At 35.7% G+C, this 23,428-nt stretch overlaps 1 protein-coding gene across 5 annotated transcripts in view; it reads right to left on the reverse strand.

Moving 5' to 3' along the window:
* Positions 1–23,428, reverse strand: part of Hers (Histone gene-specific Epigenetic Repressor in late S phase) — a 230,555-nt gene that overhangs the window by 73,987 nt on the left and 133,140 nt on the right. For 2 of the 5 annotated variants that reach the window (XM_069503893.1, XM_034976731.2), the window contains exon 1: positions 1,429–1,608. The exons of 2 other annotated variants lie outside the window; for them this stretch is intronic. The gene's annotated coding sequence lies outside the window, so the exon portion shown is untranslated. Of the gene's footprint in view, positions 1–1,428; positions 1,609–23,428 lie in introns of those variants that run through there. One more of the 5 variants, XM_069503895.1, reaches the window with a different exon arrangement.

Here is a 23,428-nt window from a genome sequence, read left to right on the forward strand (position 1 = left end):
TTCTAATGCCTGTACAAATATCATTGTTTTGAATTAACGTTAAGGCATTCTTGTTGGCTTTATCTAAGAGTCAAGTGTCAGTAAGTAATTAAGCTCTAATTTATCATGGCGTGTATCAAATTAAATTAATTGCCTCAAACCATTTTCGCTGTCGTAATGAGGGTTCATTTGGCTATAGTGGACTTTAAGGGATAATTGTTTTAATCTAAAATGAAATTCTAAAATAGGCATTTTGATATTTCGTTTTTTACGATCTTATTTAGTTTTCATATGATTTATTCGTAGTGGTTAGATCATAGTCTGATTTTTTTTGTATCTTCTTTAAACTGTTATACCTATTAGTGCAAGTGCAAGTGTGGACGCTGAGTCTAGTTAATTTTATTTTATTTTAAATTCGGTATCTTAATATCACACAAACATAAGTAGGTATCGGCTGATAATAATTTTCAGTATAATCTAAAGAACAAAAATAATTCGGCGCAATATATATTTTTTCGCACCAACTTATACCTACCAGTTGATAATTAATTACACCTTTATACCTACCTAGTCGTGCTTTTACAATTGTTTCACAAGTCTTATTACTCTTTTTAATGAAGACATTGTGTTCGACTGCATTTAAATCAATATTGCCACTATACCTATATTGGTATCGAAGTAAGTAGTATTTCTCATCTATGACGTCTTTCTTTTTCAGCTTCTGAGCTAAAAATGAACAGTTCTATAAATAAAGTTGGATCTATAAGCTTATTATAAGTTTTCCTCTTCGTAACAGCATGACTTTCGTACAAGTGGGACACCCCGATGGCACTAATTGATAGCGTTGACAAAGAGTTCACCGTAGATGTTAATGCCCTCAATGTATAATTATTATAAGGACTTTATCATAGATCAAAGTTATTTTGGCTTTATTGAATATTATAACATTTTCTTTTCTAATAAGCTCATTAGCAAATAGCTTAACTTTAATTGAATATAGCTTTATTACTGTTATGTTATAAATAACTGATATTGTGAGTGACATTATTGGACATAGGTCAGTGGATATACTTGTAGCCTCCATAAAATTTTAATGATTGGCTATAACATTTTATCTTAGGCATCTTTTGGATTAAGTAAACATAGATGAGGTTGATGGTATTATTAGAGAGCCGCATTAGTTACGGTATCCTGAAGCTTATTTGACAAAGGCGGCGATTGGTGCCCATCATAGATGCATGCGACGAGAATCGGTTGCGCATCAAAGGCGAGCACCGAGTCATTAGTTAGTAGTAGCTGATCTGATAAGAACCTAACATGTAGATTCGGTAGCTTCAATAGAAGCGACCGGAACCCGTTTCGCAGTTCGCACAATACGGCAATCCACAATTTCTTTGCACGATCAGCAGCGCTGCGGACACTATTCCGCTATATGTGACATTTATTTACATGTAATGAAGGTTTAATAAGCACAGGTTTCATAAATCCACTTTGGCACAACACGACACTCGGGAAGGAGCGCTGGATTGAGGTTATTTCGCGAACGGAAGCGGTGCGCAGATAGTGCGTCGTGTTGACAGTTGGCGCGGCGCTTTTATATAGCGTGCGTGCGACCGCCCGCCTCCGTGGTTGACAGTCGACTGGCGTGAAGTGGCGTGTACTAAAGAAAGCTGCGTCGTAGCGCTGTGGTGGGGGAGGAGGGCACACCTGCGGCGGGAGCCCCTCTAGCGGACGAGACGGACGGAGCTTCCCGCTGAACTACGCAATAATCGCTTGATAAACTTTCTCATTAGGCGCGCCTAACCGTGTGACCGTAAGCTCGTTTCTGTGCATTTTAATGTGAGCAATACGAAAACATGCATGAAGGCAATTTACACTCGCGCGTGTTGTTGGGGCTTGCGAATTGCGACGCGCGAGCTTTCGTTAGCGCTTGCGCTGAGAAATAGCAGTTGCCTATTTGTTGCTGTTGCATAAGTAGGTAATGGACTTCAATGCATGTAAATTGTAAATGTCAAATATTATGTAAATCTGCTAATGTAACGATGAGATATTGTGTTGAAATTATACCTACCTATTAGGTAAGTAAGTAAGTTCAAAAATGTTTCGTCCGTCTTTAAATAATAATATTATTATGTTACAGTATTTACTATATTAGGTAGGTATGTAGATCTATATTGTTTTGTATAAATACTAAAATTGATTTTTTTACTTCAATAAGTAACTAGCTTCTGCCCGCGGCTTTACCCGCGTGGCCTTCAGGAAACAAATGGCATTTTTTTTTCAGAAACAAACATTATAACATCAGGACGCGCACTCTAAACAGCACCGAATAACACATATAACCTTCCAACCCCCATTTCAACCCTTTTGGGGGTTGGGGGGATTTTCTCATAGTCGTTTCTTAGCTGACACCTAACCTCAAGAAAAAACCTATTTTGCAAATTTCAAGTTAATAATATCGATAATTAAAACTTTCCCATACAATCTTTCATCCCCTATTTAACCACCCTTATGGGCAAATTTTCCAAAAATCCTGAAACACGTATTTCTTCATTTGTAACCGAAAATCCAAATACCAATTTTCATGCAAATAACTTGAAAAATTACCGACTTTCATACAAACTTCCATCCCCCATTTAACCCACTTAGGGGTGGAATTTCGAAAAATCCTTTCTTATTGAATACTTACTCTTTACAAAGAATAGACCCTCCAAATTTCATGTCTCTCGGACCAGCGGTTTAGGCTGTGCTTTGATTTCACATACAAACTTTCATCCCCTATTTTACCACCCTTATGGACAAATTTTTCAAAAATCCTGAGACAAATATTTCTTCATTTGTAACCGAAAACCCAAATACCAATTTTCATCCAAATAACTTGAAAAATGACCGACTTTCATACAAACGTACATTTCGTACTTATTCGGACATAATAGAAATACTTGAAACTGCCCTTTTGCCATTAATTAGATTATAATAATTTTATGACTTACTTAATATTAAACTTTTTTTTTTTTTTTTTAATGCAAAATAATAATAATTGATTAATTTTAATGAATAATATGTTAATAATGAGATATTTGAGCTATTGTATTAATAAATAATTGTTGTGTTGCCTATTGTTGTAGTAAGGATTCCTATTAATAATTCTATTTGTGTACCTATTCAAATTTGCACACCATAGTATGGTAGATTGTAGCTCGAAACAAAAATTGTAATTGACAACTTATAAATGTACCTACAATCAGCAAATAAATAATTTGTATTTGTATTTGTATTTGTAACTTCCATCCCCCATTTAACCCACTTAGGGGTGGAATTTCGAAAAATCCTTTCTTAGTGGATACCTACTCTTTACAAATAATAGATCCTCCAAATTTCATGTCTCTAGGACCAGCGGTTTAGGCTGTGCGTTGATTTCACATACAAACTTTCATCCCTTTTTTAACCACCCTTATGGACAAATTTTCCAAAAATCCTGAGACACGTATTTCTTTATTTGTAACCGAAAATCCAAATACCAATTTTCATCCAAATAACTTGAAAAATGACCGACTTTCATACAAACTTCCATCCCCCATTTAACCCACTTAGGGGTGGAATTTTGAAAAATCCTTTTTTAGTGAATACCTACTCTTTACAAAGAATAGACCCTCCAAATTTCATGTCTCTAGGACCAGCGGTTTAGGCTGTGCGTTGATATCTATGTCAGTCAGTCAGTCAGTTAGTCAGGACTTTGAATTTTATATATATAGATAGGTAAAATGTTAAATAAGAAAACATCAAATTTTTCAATGCTACGAGCTCTGACTTTTTTGAGTAGATAAAGCCGCGATTACATCTGTAAGTGTTACTAACGTATGTAGCTTACGAAAAAACTAATGTAAACAATTTATACACATGTGAATCTTCAAAAAGAGCAACCGCCAAGTTTTTTGTAGGCTTTTCGCGGTAAATAAGGCATTTACAAACTTAATTTTTATTCAAATAAACTTTTACAAGCTAGATACTGAAAGTTTATTTTAAAAATATCTTTCTTTTTCTATTGACTTTGATTACGATTACACTAAATACCATACAAGCAAGAAGACGAGTAAGATATTAATTATTACAGATACAATGTAACTATGTTGCTATATTTGTTCAATTCAATGGCTTTCTTTGGCGAAAATATTCTATGGCATTTTATTAATATGGTCGAAAGGTTAGCATTATTTCAATTAATTTATAAAACTCAATGACGTTCCTAACGTGCCGATCCTAACATAGCAGAAAATTATCGTATACCTAAAAGTTAGAATGCGGAGAACGTCTCAAAGTCAATCAAAGTGGACACAGGAATCTACTATAATTGCAATATAATTCGATAAATACTTCTCATAGTCCATTTATTAGAGTTCCGCTCAAAAGGAAAAAAGGAACCCTTAGGAGGATTATTTCGTTGTTCGTCTGTCGTGTCTGTCAAGAAAACCTATAGGGTACTTCCCGTTGACCTAGAATGATGAAATTTGGCAGGTAGGTAGGTCTTTTAGCACAAAAAAGGAATAAATCCGAGAACCGTGGATTTGTGGTTACATCACACAAAATAACCAGTAATTAGTATTTTCAATTTTCAATTTTCAAAGTAAGATAATTATACTTACCAAGTGGGATATCATATGAAAGGGCTTTACCTGTGTATTCTGAAACAGTTTTTTATTTATTTTTATGCATAATAGTTTTTGATTTGTCGTACAAAATGTCGAAAAAAATGTCCGATTATGGAACACTCGGTACGCGAGTCTGACTCGTACTTGACCGGTTTTTATTTTATTTGGTATGCTTACCTTTGTTCAAGCTCAGTGGACGACGCCGCAACGTAAAAGGCTAGTTTTTTTTTAGAATATCCCTTACCTACTCAACAAAGCCGATACGCAGAATTAATTGAAAATCTAAGCCTGCGAAACCAAAAATACTTTTCTTACTACATCGTCGTTCAAATAAAATTTAATTAAGTGAAGTTAATGAGAAAGAATGCCTGCGCCGTTGAGATAAAAACAGTGCGAGGGAGCAATTTTGGCCAGTTTATAACAAATTCATGGTTGTAACTAAAAAAAGTGACAGCGCGGTATATTGATAAGAGTCTTTAAAAATAATGAGAGATCTGAAGTTCAACATTTACCGACTTCTGTGATCATTAACGATGTTCTTGTAAAAAGTTATTTTTATTTGGGTAACCACGAGCATTACTTCACATGGCATGTTTGTTTGAAGGAAAACTTAATCGTGATCATAAATTTTAACGCTAAGGACACCGTAAAAAGGAAATAAGCGTCAATTAAGTTATTGTTTCGAAAAAACAAACGTTGTTTATAATAATAATAAGTAACACAAGCGGTCCAGGAAAACAAACTTAGCCCTAAATTCGTCAAAAGCGCCAATGAAAAAGATGTTTGTCTTCCGAAAAGCTTCCGAAGGTAAAAGGTAAACTGGGCCAATAAGCTTGACATCAAATAGCGAATCACGCTGCTTTCTATACAAGTATTATGTAATATGTATGTATGTAGTATGTAAGTATCATGAGCATTAAATAAAGATGCAATAGGTGGCTGTTCAATCTTTTGAACAGAGCAATTTGGAGATATGAAATTTTGTGATAAACGTTTTGTTGTTGTATGATAAATAGTTAAATAAAAGTAGAGATAATATTTAAGATCTTTACTAAACTAGCGCGAAAGTCTGATAGCTAATACTGATGATAATAGCAGGTACCAATCGGTATTCCCCGTAATTCCAGTCATACAAAATACAAAAAAAATAGATAGCGCAATCACAGACTATACAATATACTTACATATGTATAATAGTACTAACGTAGCGCAACACTGAAAATACTAGATGTGATTCGTGTTTCGTAGATACTCATATTGTTTGAGAGGCTATATAGAAGGTTTTGTGTTATCAGTAACTCCTTGTAGTGGTTGCAATCTACTATCTACAAGTAACTGTTCCATAGATCGCATAATTTACGATTTTTTGTGTCGAGATATCCGAAATGGATCGAACCGACCACGTTGGATAGTCAGTAGAATGGTGGTTATCCGACTGACTAAGTCCTAAGGCCCCTGTAAGTTTTACTCACGTAAGTACTGTAAGTAGCTTCCGTAATTACTTTACTAATGTAAATGTACTTATAAGAGTGTTTAGTGTGTAGTGTATCCGCGGCCTAAAATTGTTTTATCACATGATACCAACTTAGTAATAGTGCCTTCCTTCCCATTCTCGCTTCTCTTATGGCGCTGAAACGTGTGGGCTAAAAAACGATTTGATGCGATAATTTTAAGTCGCTCAACAAGCTATGGCGAACACAATGTCAAGAATATTCCTAAAAAAAAATGAGAAGTTCTGAAGGGGAGCAAAGGTGAACTGAAGTCATAGCACAAGCTATTAGCAGGTAGAAGTGGTAGAGAGCGGGCCATGCTTATCACAGAGCTGATGGCTGGCTTTTGTATCAAAAACCGGCCAAGTGCGAGTCAAGCTCGCGCAATGAGGCTTCCGTACTACAGTCGTATTTTTTCGTCATTTTGCACTATAATTCAAAAACTTTGATGCATAAAAATAAATAAAAATCTGTTTTAGAATGTACAGGTGAAGACCTTTTATATGATACCCCAATTGATATAGTCACTCACTTCGAAAGTTGAAAATACTAATTATTAGTTTATGACCACAATTTTTTTTTTGTGTGATCTAACCCTAAATTCACGGTTTTCAGATTTTTCCCCAAATGTCAGCTATAATATCTATCTACCTGCCAAATTTCATGATTCTAGGTCAACGGGAAGTACCCTGTAGGTTTCTTGACAGACAGACGGATAGACAGACAGACAGACAGACAACAAAGTTATCCAATAAGGGTTCCGTTTTTCCTTTTGAGGTACGGAACCCTAAAAAAGCGTAAGCGCATTATAGATCACAAAATAATATCTCTGGAAGTGTCTGGATGAGAAAGGCTTAGAACCGGGTGTAGACTGTAGTGGCACTCATTATTGAAGACTTGTGTCTCAAACTAAATTGTGAAAGTTGGTGGTTGACAGTCGACACCAACCAAATCGGTTCGTCTGTTAAATAGAATATGACATGCTGGTCCATTAATGTTTTCATTATCAAGGAGCGGCGTCACGCGGCGATGGGGATGACGGTTGATTGAATTTAATTGGTTTTTTAAACCAGCCCTGTTAAAGTCGTTGCGAAGGCGACGTTGTGATGAAGGGCTACTATTTATTTGGTTTGTTCGTCTATTTCTATGATTTCTTGTTTACTTATGCGTTATGTAGTTAAGGTTTTTCTGTCTACCTAAGTGCTAATATAAACTGTATGTTTTTTTAAGCTTATTTCACACTACGGGATATAAATTATATTTTAGTCAATATTGGTGTTCCCAACATTCGTACCAATTTTTAGCTAAAAATTATGCTTTTTCCTTTTTTTTGCGTAACATATTAATATTATTTTTACTTTGATACTAGGGTATATTATATAAGTGTATCTGCCTGTCTGTTAGACTATCACGGCTCCGACTGATGTAGATCAAGTACCTACAGAGATAGCTTGCATTTGACTTATGCCGGAGAAACTAATCATGTTTCAAAAAAGCTAGTAACTTATTATTCAAAACAATGTTGCTGTTCTAAAATGCTACGATGCAAGTTCAAAGCAAAAAATCAATCTGGTCATGAGAAGAACGACATGTTAGTTAGTTATTAATGTTTTTATTATCTAGCCACGTCGCGCGGGAGCATGGGGATGACGGGTGATGGAATATAATTGCTTTTTAAACTAGCTCGATTAAATTTATTGCTGTGAGGACTGCCGACTGAGGGTTGACTTCAATATTTATCCAAGCTTTTTTTAAAGTATCACTCACTTTTGTACATAAGCTTTATTAGCTGTTACCTGCGGCTTAGAATTATTGTTTTCCAGCGAGACAATTTTTTCATAGAACAAATGTAGCTTTTGTTCGTGTTTAGAAAGCATATTTTTAGGTGTCTTAGCTTAGATTTCCACTCATAAATTGGTATTATGTATTAGTTGGTATAGTTTTGTCTTAAAAACTGTAATATTAAATCAAATGTAAATTATTTTAGTAATTCTTATGACAAAACCAGCATTTCTACACTACAAAATCGGTTGTTGTAGAATTATACGCATCTAGTTAGTTTAGATATTTGAAAAGTATAGTAAGCAACGATCCTATATAAATCATAATAATTATTAATATAAAGGTATTTTATTGTACATAATCCGCCCTCATAGAGTTTATTCTAACTATGACTGGAGAGTGTGAGAATGTAGGTATAATTGATAGAAGCTGATATGGTAGGCATAGATGTTAAAATATTTAGTTTATGATCAAACTAGCCCCCATTGAATATATTAAAAATTCAAATAATATCATACTAGAATCTCATTTTATATGTAAAATTTGAATATTAATGCGGTGTTTCTACTAAAGTGGATACTCACGAGCTGTCTTAATGATCGCATAATTTCCCCCTTCAAGAAGGAAATCAATACCATAAGCCATTAGAAAAAGGACATTGGTTTTTATCCATTATAGGCTCACGCTTGACGTATGTACGTTAGAAGCAAGATTTGGTGGCATCAGGCGAATCAAAGACATATATACATATTCGACCCCACAAAGGATTTCTGCACCTGACGTAGACGATGATAATATGACACTGATAGCTTGTAACTAGCATAAGACGATTTCTGGTATGTCACTAGAATAGTTTGTGTGTATCACCTATAAATTATGAAGATAACAATATATCTGTCTACCAAAGCATTAAGAGTTAAAACGTGGAGGAGTGATTTTAAATAGTTGTTGAAACTGGCTCTATTAAATGAGAGTAATCTTACTTTGACAACTATCTCATTAATTTAGCTATTAAATTTGTGATTAATTTAGCGTTAGCGAAGTTAAAATGTAAAGTAGGTACCCATGGCTTCCGTTCATGCAGTTCACAGAATAATTTTGAATAATTTAAATATTCTAGAGAAAATCTGGTGTAGCATTCATGTTCACTAAAACTTAAATTTTAGTTAGCGCCACTTCAAGGAATTTTTGATCACTTTTACTGGACCAATCCTGAAGGAACACATGAGTTTTATTTGTATTTTGTACGATAATACAACAGTCGTTATTTGACTTAACAAGAATCAACATTATTTGAACTCCGGTTTCTGCATTCGTTTGTAAATTGATATTGTAGGTATTGTAGCTAAAAAGTAGGTACATATGTAGATTGTAATAATTGAACTTTGGATTCCAATTTATTATATTCTACATCTGTTAACTTAAAAGTTGTCATATTAATTTAGATGTAATATTTTATTAGTTTGAAGAAAATATATGCCTTTTGGTAACTCGCTTACCATTTGTATTTCTATTTATTTTATTTTGTAATTGGCTTATCTTTATGATGACTCATTCAGTAGAGATTGAAGCGTTAAAGACATACTTAAATGTCAACTTAATGACGCGTTCCAGCGTCGCTGCAGCTTGCGAGCAGCCTCGGCCGCATAATTCCGCAGTTACTTATAGACTCTAGTTGCTTACAGGAAATCAAAGGCGTCTGCTATGAGAAGAATCCAATTACTTAGCCGGTTTTATGAACAGTTTTATTTAGCTTCACTTTCGTATTTTTGTTTCAAATCTTGTGACAGAGTTTTGTTAAACCGATTCTTATAGAACTTATCACACGAATTAACTACGTTTCTCTAATACAAAAATAATTCATTATGTACCGACTTAAATTCCGAATCCCAACTCCATAGTCTAAATATATAAAAGGAAAAGGTGACTTGACTGACTGACTGCGACGGATCGATCTATCAAACTACAGGACGGTTCGGGCTGAAATTTGGTATGCAGATACTTAACTGTTATGACGTAGACATTCGCTAAGGAAAGATTTTTAATAGGGATTTGAAATTTGTGTAGTCCACGCGGACGAAGTCGCGGGCATAAGCTAGTTTCCAAATAAAATAAATTAAAATAGGTTCCAAGTTCCAAGACGTCAATCAGCTGTACTGGTACCTAATCTAATCATATATAATGTCTATACAGTAAACCATGTGGGCGGAACATCTTTGTGAATTGATGTTGTTAGTAAATTAAAACTGATTTAATTTAAAAAATGCGTTAATTACATTGGCGAGCACTCTAATCAGCTTCAAGTCATTCGCTTTACTTAATTTACAAGTTTAGTAGTATATTCACATTTAACACGCATGTTAAATAATAACTTTGAAAGTATTTTGGTACCTACTTGTTAAGCTTACATTTAAATACTACTTAATTTAATATTTTTCAGTATTATGCAAATAGTACGAGTATGAGTACCAGCAAAAAAATAATCAAGTTAAATTACCAGAGCGTAATAATATGTTAATGTTTCCCAATTACTATGACTTAAAATATTATTATACCTAATTAACGACGGAAACAGGTAATCGTCTCCCGAAATTAAGTTAAATAATTAATGTGTGTATGTATTGTTATAATTATAACAGACGTTTAAAACAATTAATTGCCGGCGTTCGAAACCATAATTCTTTTAAATTATGGTCCCGAGTCAGTGCGAGCACATAATTCAACACGTATTGTCGAACGCTCATTAACATTTTCCGTTCCCCATTACGGAAACAAGCACGGCTCGTTCTGAGCTAAGCCGCGCAAAACCAATTTTTTAAAAGACAAGAGTAAAAAACACAAAAGTTCCAGCCAGCTGCGCTCGCGCATCCTGTCTACGTCACTTCACCTTATGCTTTTATCATTGCGACAATACGGCTGTCCTTTACTGTCAAAGTTGACACTTGGGTGGAGAAAAAGAGACGACAATGTGGAGTCGTTGCTTTATTAAGATAATAACGGAAATCTTCCGTATTCTTTGGTATGTTTTGTTGTAGAGAAGCCTGCTGATTTTCATTCGGGTGTAAAAGGGTCCGAACAAGGCGGCGGCGCTTCGTGCTCGAATGTCAATAAATTATAATTGTTGTGACATAATTATTGTCCATCTTTGGGACCCCCGACAACGTTATTTCATAATTTGAAACGATCTTTAATTGCAGAATGGTCGTGTTGTCTCTTAAAATGTGTATGATTGCGATATAAGTTTTTTATTCAATTTAGTTTTAAACAATATGAAATTGTGATAATTATTAATTTAGTATGAACTAAACCAACCTTAATTTTTAATAATAATTATATTTTATTATTACCGTTTAACCGTTCATCATTACAAGTTAACGTGTATATTTAATCCTAGAAAGATAATTTATCCTGCCTAAATACCCCCAAGCACAAAGCAAAAGTGGATTATTTTGATCTACTATCGAGCTAACAATGTGCTTTTCTTAACCCTCCCGGCAGTCGCCACCAATTTGTAATACATACCTTATGTTCTATTTTGAAAAACCAACTGACTGATGATTATCAGGATTTAGGGATGTATTTTAGTGGTTCATTCTTCCCATCTATTATTTTATGGTTGAGATGGCAATCAGGGTATGAGGCTAGGGGACACCCCGCACACCCGCACGTCACCCGCGCACGTGGTTAGCGCGTGAGCTGTGCGGTTATGCAGGGCATTCCCTCCCTGGTTGCCATTTCAACCTGGAGATCATAGAATGACATGCAAGTTTACATACCTACGTAACAATTTATGCGAAACATACTCGTAATTCAAAAGACATTTGTGCGTTGCACGTAGATACTCCTTGACATTGATCACCAATTATTACTCGGTAATACCTCTATTTGTCAGCGTAATCATACGTTGTCACTTCACTTTGATAGTGAAAGCCGATTTCACTTAGCGCGCATCGCTATCGGACGTGTTTACTGTTCACTGATAAAATACTTAAGAGCGGTTAAGGTCAGAGCCTATCTTGCTCTTATCTATTACGACAAAATATATTATACGTTGAGCTTTTGGAAGTCATAATAGGGTTTCTTAATGACGCTGTTTATTTTGTATTATGTAGATGATGCCCACGACTTTGCCCGAATGGATTTAAGTTAAATAATTTCGCGGAAACTCTTTGTTTTACCGAGATAAAAGTTGCCTATGTCAATCTCCAGGTCTAGAATTTTATCCATATAAAAATCACGTCAACCCGTTGCCGAGGCCGGTAATTCGGTAGTAGTTATAGATATCTAATTAAATCACTTCACTTATATCTATGGAGTATCATGTCGGGGGTATGCTAGCAGTATAACATTGCATTTTGTTCTATAAAAAAAATAATTAAGTGTTGCAAGTCATGCATCTGAATGTCCATTAGGTACTAATAAGTATAAGTATTGTGACAGAAGTAAGCTACATGATATTATTATATCTATCATTCATTACTTAAAGAATAGAAAACAATAAATTCTTTGTTGAATCCAACAAGTTTATATGGGGCAGTAATAAATTACAAATATGTAGGTAATCATAATTAATATCACATAAAGCCAAACAATTAAGCCTGGTATGTGACGCTGTACTAAAGGAGACAAGGAAGCGTCGCTAACGTCAAGGTTTATGATACTGGAATATTCGCATAACTAGTAAGTATATGAATTATATTTTAACATCCGGTGTTGTGTATTTGAGGTGTAGATTTATAATACTACTTTGAAACTAATTTTTAGGCAAATAATAAAGATATAAATGTAACGAAATGTCACAGAAAGCTTCCAAGCTATTCATTTGTAAGGGTGGGTCCACATCTGATATTTTCGTCAACCATACGTCGCGTAGCCTCGCTGCAGTCATAGTAGTTTGGACGCAAAACTTTCGCTGATCTACAGCCCAAACATAGAAGTCTGATCATTGCCGCGTGCTGGATAAATTATGCGCATCGTGAAAAGTGATCGATAAGTATAGATGTTTATGTGGAGAAAAATCTGTAGCATCCATACTACAGATTGCTACAGTGACATGCTCGGATGGTTGTATGATCGGACGAATCAACTTTTGGTACTAGCTAGGTAGGTACGTTAATTTTTTGCAAATTAATAAATCTTTTTAACAAACTAATGACATTTGAAATTATTATCTAGTTAGTTTTGCAATTTTGTATTGTCTTTCATGGTTTGTTTACGCACGAAGCTGCTGAAGTTGTTTGAGATGTTTTAGGGTCATAACATAACTCATAAGTCATAACTTACAAAATAAATATAATTTTACTACATACAAAATAATTAATAAATAAACTTTCAAAGATTAAAGAAAATTTCATATTAAATTTACCGACACTCAAGGGCCCTGAAATATAAATATCAGGTGGTTTTCCGGAAAAAAAAACTATTTCATCGATTTATTTAGTTTTAGATCTAGAACAACAAATAATAAATAGGCGTGATACGCTTGTATAATGTATATATAGGGCAACCTTAAGAGCGTTCTTGATACGATGAATGTGATTGTGATTGACGAAAAGATCAGCGTGGACCCACCCTTAACTTAACTTTATTTCATCAAGTAAACGCAAAGATCGGACTGGGCTGGGTATTACGCAAAGTGATATCAGTACGAACGTTGAAGTTTCAATTTGTAAACTCGGAAGCCGGAGAAATCTCAGCGGTCTCAGGTAATCTAAGTTACGGATTAAAATGAATTTAATATTTATACTTATTTAAGAAGTTCTGAAATACGGAATAAATTATTAATATAAGACACTTTCGGACTTTGTTTACAAGGCAAGGAGTTGTTTATTAATAACCATGAGTAAAGCGGTGATAACCTAGTGGTTATAAGAAATCGGCCTCCTATTCGTGAGGTTGGAGGTTCGGTTCCAGGTACGCTCCTCTATCTTTTTGGAGTTTAGTAAAGTTTTAAGTAATTAAATATTAGTTTCCTTATCGATGAAGGAAAACATTGTGGCCAAACCTGCATGCCTGAGAGTTCTCAAAAGCACGGATGACGTGCGGATGTGCGGGGCGTTCCCCGCCTCATACCCGGATTGCCATCTCGACCTGTCGCATAGTTATACTTGTTTTGCGTGAACTATAGGTAGGTAGGTACATTGATTTCTTTATTAGGGAGTTAATAGATTGATGTTGCTTAACGAGTCGAAACTAGGAAATAGGAACATTGTACTAAAATGAGACTGGGTGCCTATAAAGCGTAAATACATATAAAGCGTCTATACGAGTGTCTAAAATAGATTTAGAGCGTGACCTCTATTCGGGTTAGAGTAGTGACTAGTAAGTGGTCTATACGTGTACCTACAAGCTACAAGCATTTCAATTTCTCGCTAAATATTGTGCAAATGGTGTAGTTCCAAAGTTTTGTCAAGAAGGATGCGCTAATAACATATTATGTGTTGAAAATTCTTTACGTTTAAAAGCTCTCAAAAAGCTTTTAAAGTTAAACACGGGTGGGTCATTGCACGCACTTTGTTTTTAGAATCTGGACAAATCCTTATTAGCTAATATTGAATGGTGATAGTATTATAATTTATGAGTGTGCAGAAACTAGCTGACCAGCCCGGCTTCGCTCGAGTACACTTTTTGATAATCCGTAAGTTGGTGGAATTTCCAAAAATCCTGAAATACGTAATCCTTCATTTTTGACCGATGACCCAAATATACCAATTTTCATTGAAAAATTACGGATTTTCGTACAAACTTTCGTCTTTTTAACCCTCTTTTTCTTAGTGAGTGCCTGTATCATAATTTAAATTTGTAATACCAACGGTTTAGGCTGTGCGTTCATAGATCAGTCAGTCAATTAGTCAGCCAGGAGAAATCTTTTTATTTTTTAAAGATTGTATGAAGGCCACATTAGAGCAGTCTACCATTTTGAAAAGCAATCTCTACAATTTCCAAAATGTAGGTATGTTACTCAACCGTACATGACACTCTGAAATCATATAAAAAGTTCTAAACTTGGTCACAGAAGATATAATAGTACTAACACTCGGTCCAAAGTAATAGGTATGGAGTATGGACGGAAGCTAATAAGTAGCTAATATATTGAACAAGTGAATTCGTTTAAAACGCAATTTTTTAATACGGAAGCCGTACAAATCCTCGGGCATGGGGTATACACTATACATATAGCAGGTATATACGTACTATTGTATCTCGGGTAACATTGGTGTGATATAGCAGAAACCTGTTTAACGGTGATCGCGGACCGTTACTGTGAAATCGCTCAACCATTACGCTTTTTGATTCCTTCAAATGAAGTTAATATATTCGTTATTTTTTACTTTAATGATACTAGTATGGGTTCATGTTTGAGACTAATGTAAAATCTGTAGTCTGTAGTAGTATTATAAATGCAAAAGTCTGTCGGTCTGTCTCTTTTCACAGCCCACTCGTTAACCGATTTTGACGGGTAGGTACAGACATAGCTTGGTACGGGGCCTTAGCTAATTTTTGTCCCGGAAAATAAAGTTTCCACGGGATTTACCAAAATCCTAAGTTCACACCGAAGAAGTTGCGGGCGTAATCTAAATGGTACAAAGATCGATTTTCAAAAAAACCGATACTTACACGGACGAAATCGCAAGCATCATCTAGTAAAACAAAGGAAAGCTGTAAGTTTATGGTTCAATTGCGAGTAAATCCTTTGAGTAAGCTGTTTAATAGTTGCATTTTTGAACGTTGGCAATATTTACTTACTAGCTGAGCTGATGCCCGGGACTTCGCACGCGTGGATTTAGGTTTTTAAAAATCCCCTGGGAACTCTTGTGATTTCCTGGGATAAAAAGTAGCCTATGTTACTCTCAAGGTCTTTAATTATACCCGTGCAAATCACGTCAATCCATTGTTCCCTAGCGACGTGATTAAAGGGCAAACCAACAAACAAAGAAATACACTTTCGCATTTATAATGTGGGTAACGATTATTTTTGGGCTTCTCTATTTAAAAATCATACTTTCAAGAATACCTACCTAAATACTGCGCATTTACCATAAATTCAAAAAGCGTTACCTACTGCCGTTTTTCTTTGTACATATTTCTGCACCGCGCGTCGCTTTGCTGCGTTCACAATATTCTCCCAGCCGCGACGCGCGGCAACGCGCGGTGAAGCGCTGTGCAGCGCCGCTCTAGTGCGATATGCGCCATACAAAGTGATAGAAATAATATTTTGACGCTCTGTGCCGCGACGTGCAGTGACGCGCAGCGCAACTTAGGTGCGTACAGACCTAATCTTAGTTTCGAGAGATTGTACTTACCTGTTTATTAGCACAAAAATAATTACTTAGTAGGTAGTACGTGATCATATCCTAATGTAAACATTGGGATCAGCGTAGATTGATATGTCTGGTGAGTCACAGCAACGGGTCCAGCGAACAAAGCGGAATGTGTTTTTATTCCTCATTGTGGCCCACAAAGTGGACCAACAATCGAGCATTCACTCGCTAGAATAGGGGTGTGGGTGTTGTCTATTGGGAATGCCGCGTGACAACTTATTTCTGGGAATTTATAACAATCAACCCATTAATAACAATAAGTGCGTTTGGGAAAAGGTTAAGAGATTAAACTTGATCTTAATTAGTAGCTATTAGCTGAGGCCTGCTGCTACCTATAGGAAGAAGCTTATGTATAGAAGATAGACGAAGATAAAATATTTGTACTCGTATAACTTACGCTTGACTCACTCATTATTTAATGATTAAGTACAGATATGTACTTATATCTATCTATATCTGACTAGCTGCCCCGGCGAACTTCGTTCCGCCCAACAGTCGATTAATTTTTTTTTAAATTTTTTTCACCGTAAGAACCATCCTCGTACTTCAAGGAATATTATAAAAAAAGAATTAGCGAAATCAGTTCAGCGATTCTCGAGATTTGCGATGAGCAACACATTTGGTGATTCATTTTTATATTATAGATATGCGATATTTAAGAATAGAATTAATATATTTCCCACCTATAATAATAGGACACCTAACTATAATCTCAAGTAAGTAAGTAAAACCATTTTAGATAAACAAAGCCAATTATTCCAAGAATTATTTCATCAGGATTGACAAAACAAAGTAGTATTCGTAGAATTTGATCGTGAATTTCAGAACAACAGTACTATGATTGTTTTCTCTTTTTAATTAATGAAAACATTGTAATGCGCGTACGTAGAATTCTAGAGTATGTAATACATGAATAACAAACAATTATTTCTTGTTAGTTTAGATAGGCAAGCCACATGCATGCCTGCTAAATGCTTGTTGTTAAAAATCACACTATTAGTTCCTGGAATTTTATCGCTAGAGCAAAATATGATTTAAAATTTGTCGAGTAGAGGTAGGTATAGTACGCGACGGGTCGAGATGGCAATCGGGGAGGGAACGCCCTGCACACCGCCTGCGCTAACCCGGTGTGGACGAGCGCGGGTGACGTGCGGGTGTGCGGGGCGTCCACCAGCCTCATACCCCGATTGCCATGTCGCGGGTGCGTAGGTCTGTGTAATTAATACTAGTGCTATGTATTGTTAGCTGGGTCAGGCAGGCTGTGGTTTCGGGCGGCAGTCTCGCTTTTATCAAGTGCACCATATCCTTCTGGTCCTGCTGCTGGATAAAAAAAAACCTTGCTAATTGCGAGGGTTGCAGCGTGTCTGGACTCTGGATTGTAATATTACCTTCTTCTACTTCTACATTGCTAAAACATACTTATTTGCTAAAATGGACGGCTAATTATTTACTGGAATTCGAGAGAATTATTGTTATATAACGATATAAATTAAAACCAACGTAGTTTTACAATAATTATCATCTTTTGTAATATACATTATGCAAGTAAAGAATTTCTACTTAAACCCTTATAGGATCAATTTGTTGTCTGTCTGCCTGTCTGTCCGTCTGTCTGCCGTGTCTGTCAAGAAAATCTATAGAGTAGGTACTTCCTGTTGACCTAGAATCACGAACTAATTTCATAGTAGCAGGTAGGGTAAGGAAAAATACGAAAACTGTGAATTTGTGGTTATATCACAAAAAATAAATTAAATTGAGTTCATGAACAAATAATTGATATTTTTAACTTCCAAAGTAAGATTACTATACCAAGTGGGGTATCATATTAAAGGGGCCTGTTAATTCTAAATCAGATTACTATTTATTTTTACGCATAATAGTTTTTGATTTATCGTGCAAAATGTCGAAAAATATGACTGTAGTACGGAACCCTCGAGTCTGACTCGCACTTGGCTGGTTTTTAACTGCGAAATTGATAGACTGATATGAAAAATGATAAATTTTACCATATTCAGCATCCTAATGAAGCACCCGCGTTTCTGCAGTGCTAAAGCTATGTTTGCTGCTGCAAGGGTCCCTGACTTCCTCGCCATACTCCGAGCGAGGACGGCTTCCTACTGGGAAAGACTGACATACAGTACCAACGCTATCTTATGTGCTATTGTAGAGGATCTTAGTAATCCTTTCACAGAACATTGGTCCAACCTGCATCGTTGCGATAATAACACCTTTACTTAGATTAGTTTATTTTTAAATTGTTAGCTCCATTTTTTTTTACATTTATATTGTTATTCAATTCAATTCTAATATCTAATGTAATCTGCTCCATATTGTGTGTATATTGTTAAGTGTTGTAACTTGTATTTTCATTGCCTGAAATAAAATTATTTTATTTATTATTTATTTATTATATTCTCTTTTTCAAATGGATACCTACTTACTTGTCATAGACTTTTTTATTTCGGAGGGTTCGCTAAACGTTCAGAGGGGATCATAAGTACTTGTTGAGACCAATAAAGGGGTTTCGCTTCCGTATAATATAAACGGTCTCGATGCGCAGCCCTAGGACAATTCTATGGGATGGGTTTTGGAACGAGCGTCACGTTTGCAGCATTATAAAGCTCGAACGGATTCCCGAACGCTTTCAAAGCCAGCAGTGACGATGATAAAATTTTCATGTGATATAATATCGTAATAATGGGTATTCGCAGCCGTGGTTAGATCTCTGACGCTATTCAAGGCTAGGGTTGTAAAGTTGATATACTTTTCCAATTAAACTTACTTGGAACCTTCGATAAATTTGGAAGAAATATCGCCCCTTACCTGTAACAAGAAATAAAACAAAATTAATTTTGGGTTATTTAGACACAAGTCAAGAGTGAATAGTCTGATAATAGCTCAGAAATGTCACAATACCTACATAATAGAACCTACAGGTCACTTAATTTTAAGCTGAATAATTAACTAGGTACATAATAGGTAACTATTGTAATTCCTTAGAAACAGATAACTTTTAATTTTTAACTCTGTAAGTTATACCTACTTCACTATAAATAGCATTGCCAAATACTAATTATTACACATCAAATTCCCACTAAACATTTTAAAACAATATAATTAGTCATGATTACCGAAGAAAAGAGGAAAAAAATCTGTCACATTACACAACACAAAGGAGATTGCCGGCGTAAAGCGTTCATTTGTTTGTTGTTGGAATTTCCCGGCGATCCACAGGACTCCCTGGGAATCCTGTCGGCATGCTCGCAGCTACCTGTCACGGAAACCCGACCGAAAGAGATTGAACATCAGATTGGCTGATAGCACAGCAGGAAACAGGGTCTTTTGTAGAAGCCATGTCGCATTTTGTCGTGCTCACAAATCGTTGCATCCATTTGTAATTTTGTTAGTGCAACCGATACGCTTTGTGTTTAGGAATAAATCTGTTTTCGTTAGAATACGAAAACAGATTTATTCCTAAACACAGAATTATCTGGTATTTTCTTTTCGGCAATGGGTGATCCGACTTCCGAGATTTCGTAAGCGTTGTATTCATAGATCAGAGAGGATTTTGTTTACGACATTGAAGTGGAATTTATTATTATGAACATAAATTATTAAATCAACAAAATACCCACGGTGTTGCCCACTTGAACATCAGGGAAATATAGTCAATAGAACTCTTACTATAAACAAAATCTTTCGAGGCGTGCGCGCACCGTCGCTACCACCACAATTACATACCTAGTGTTAGCCTGTCTATCTTTAGGTTAACGTACAAAAGAATCGCAATCACTGGCTGATAAATTATTATCTGCCAATATTTATATATTGGCAGATAAAAATCACCAAATTAATTGTGGTATGAACTGTGTACCTACCCGTTTTCTACAATACAATATACCTACTTACGTATTAAAAACCAAAACAGCCGTAATAAAAAACCGGTAGTCAAATACTAAGAACCAAATCGAATATCAATTAAATCTTGTCAGTTTTTTGACAAGGAAGAAGGCCGTAAAATATCAAACCTGACCTTATCCTAAAATAACCATATTATTTACTTTGTTATTTTGTGTTTCTTATCTCTAGGCTTAGTATAAGATTTTATATCTCACTAATGTTGATCGAATTCGAGCGTCAAAACACTTAAAAAGTAAAATAGACCGTAAAGCCTTTGTTTTAGTGCTCAAGTTTGTCCATACATCTAAAGACAGCAGTCCAAGTGAAGACGTTGCGAAACTAAAATCGGTAGTACTGTATTTTTCACTTTAAATCAAGGAACTTTAGGTCCATTTTCTCTCACGTTATTGTGTTTCTACTCTCAAATTCCTTCCATTTTTGTGTGATGAAAAATCTCATACTAAGCATACTTTTAATGTTGGGTTTTGTTGTGTTGGATACGATCTCGTGTACCTATGTATTATGCAATATGTTCTTATTTGATGAATTATGTAATTATCATTAAGAAAGTTGTAAATAAATAAAAACTGTAGCATTGCTGATTGATACATCTTTCGTCCTTTCACTCTGTCTGCATCGTAATCCTTATTGCAGGTCGTGACCTCTTCCATTAATTATAACATCAATTGTGTGGTTTTCTAGGGATGATGAGATGGGGTCTCGAATCCTGTATACGACTTGATTAAGGTGACGATTTTAACTCAAGTTCAATGATATTGATAACTGGCTGATCGGCCCGGCTTCACTTCGGCTTAAAATTTGATATACCGACCTATACTATGCACATGATATAGGTAGGAAGTAACATAGGCTATCTATAAGTACGCGACAGGTCGAGATGTCAATCGGAGTATGAGGCGGGGGAACGCCCTGAACACCCGCAATCCGCATGTCACCCGCGCTATCCCGCACTGGATTAGCGCGGGGGGTGTGCGGGGCGTCCCCAAACCAATTGCCATCTCGACCTGTCGCGTACTATATGTTACTTCTGGATAAAGAAGCTTTCTTATGGTGAAAGAAATATTAGAATCGGTTCAGTTCAGTAGTTTCAGAGTTTATCAATTACGAACGTACAGATCTTTCCTCTTTAATGCCTCTTTATCAAAAAAGTAAATATTATTGATAATAACCGGGACTGATGGTAGCTGGAGATGGTAGATAGTGTGCTTTTCGAGGTAGGGAGGAAAGATAAAAAGCGAATTCAGATTAAAATTTAGCAACAAAGTTTAACAGATACTTAGGTAAAGTAGTCTTACCTACAACCTGAATATGTTAATTGTAGCAGGTAATTTGCACTTGATATGGCGACGTGCCGTCTGACACGTAGTCTAGTATGTTATACGTACCACTGTATTATATATTATTCCTAGATATCCACAGATCATATTAGGTTGAATAACTTTGTCGGTAAGAAAAAGTCCTTGTCTTTGTACACGCCAAAGTAGAACAAAATCTACCTTGGAGTACCTAATAGAATAGGTAATAATATAGATGTTAAAGTGACTGACTGACATATCAATGTACCTACCTACAGCTGAAACCTCTCAGACGGAAAACTTGAGAATTTGCATGTACCTAGGTTTTTTTAAAAATGTAGAACGTATGTATAAAAGAATTTTTAGCAATTCCACCCGAACGAAGCTGAGGAGGGTCAGTTGGATTTATAAAAAAATTTTGCAAATCGGTCCAGAAACCTGGAAAAAATCGATGTACAATGTACATACATAAAAAAAAGTCAAGAGAAACGGTCCGAATTGAGAACCACCTCCTTTTTGGAAGTCGGTTAAAAACTAGGTGATGCCGGCAACATTGTCCGCGTGGATCCTGTGTAAACTTTATGATTTTACGGGATAAAAAGTAGTCAATGTTCGTCTCCAAGCTATCTCTGTTTTCGTCAAAATTGGTTAAACGGATGGGTCGTGAAGTGGTGATAAGCTAACAGACAGATAGACAGACATACTTTCACATTTATAATATTAGTATAGATTAAGTAGTATAGTATGGATACCTATATTAAAAATGTGCAAGCCACGTGGCGTGGGTGTTTAATCTACCGTGCATAAAAACTCTTCTACGTCAATAGTCAATACCAGTGAGTCGTCATACATCTCAAGGACGCTGTAAAATTTCTGTATTTGGTGCGTCAGCGGCGATACGTGGCGACTGGCGATACTGTGCGTATCATAGTTTATTTTTACCACCATATGACATATTTACACTACACAGTAGTGATAACATCTTCATGTGCCTCTCCATTACTGAAGGCCGGTAATCGGTTTTTTGAAGTGCATCTTGAGCATGGCTAGACGGAATAGGGTATTTGACAGGTTTTTAAAAACTGTTCTACGTTAATCACTGATGGCTAAGGACTCTACAGAAAATGTTTATTTTACGTTCCATTACATATAGTGCTAGAAAAACGAAAACAAAAATATTATTTAAATATCCTGCGAAAACGCTTACCTGCCAATATTGCGCCTCATTATTTTGACGTCACCTGTTGGTAAACTTTGGTTGTTCACTATACACGCAACTGTTTACAAACACTTGACGTCATCAACCACTCGGCCAATCACAGTCGTTTACGATCACGTGACCATAGTAGAAAAAATATCATTTTCTTTGTAGATTTTCTCCTAAAATATCTCGTATTTTTCTTAACTGACTAAATAGTTGGATTCCAAAATTCATATTCAATGCGAATGCCATCTATAGGTGCTATATTTTACATGCTGCCAAATAACTTATTCTTTTGCGACTGTTTAAATGCCAGGCCATAATTTAGTTGCCAGCCTGAAGCCCAAAGTGGCAGGGCACCTAGTTCGCAAAGCGTTTCAATTAGAAATCTTTGTTTCGCTCGAGGTATTGAGACAATACTGTTATTCGGGTTTCTCTTCTATTAAATGAGTCTCTTGGGCAACCACCTTCAATTTTAGGAATCAATAATTTCCTTAGCGTTGAGTTATTGAGTTATTTGAGCTTGAGGCATTATCGTGAAGCCTGTGGTTCTACTAAATTATTCGGAAAAGGTCACAGACGCATTATGGGTGCAATATAAAAAATGGATTCGGGATGCTGTTCGACTTGCCGCGAATTTGTTGTGTCAGGCATGTGCGCAATAGAGCGGACTTATTTGCCGTCGGAAGAAGTCATTATTCCTTCTGACAAGGCTGTGCTCAAGTACCAACCGCATCCTGAATATGTTTGCGAGTAGGTAAGATGGACTCACTAATGCTTTAACACATTA

This window comes from Maniola hyperantus, chromosome 16 (assembly GCF_902806685.2).
Source record: "Maniola hyperantus chromosome 16, iAphHyp1.2, whole genome shotgun sequence".
Lineage (NCBI taxonomy): Eukaryota > Metazoa > Arthropoda > Insecta > Lepidoptera > Nymphalidae > Maniola > Maniola hyperantus.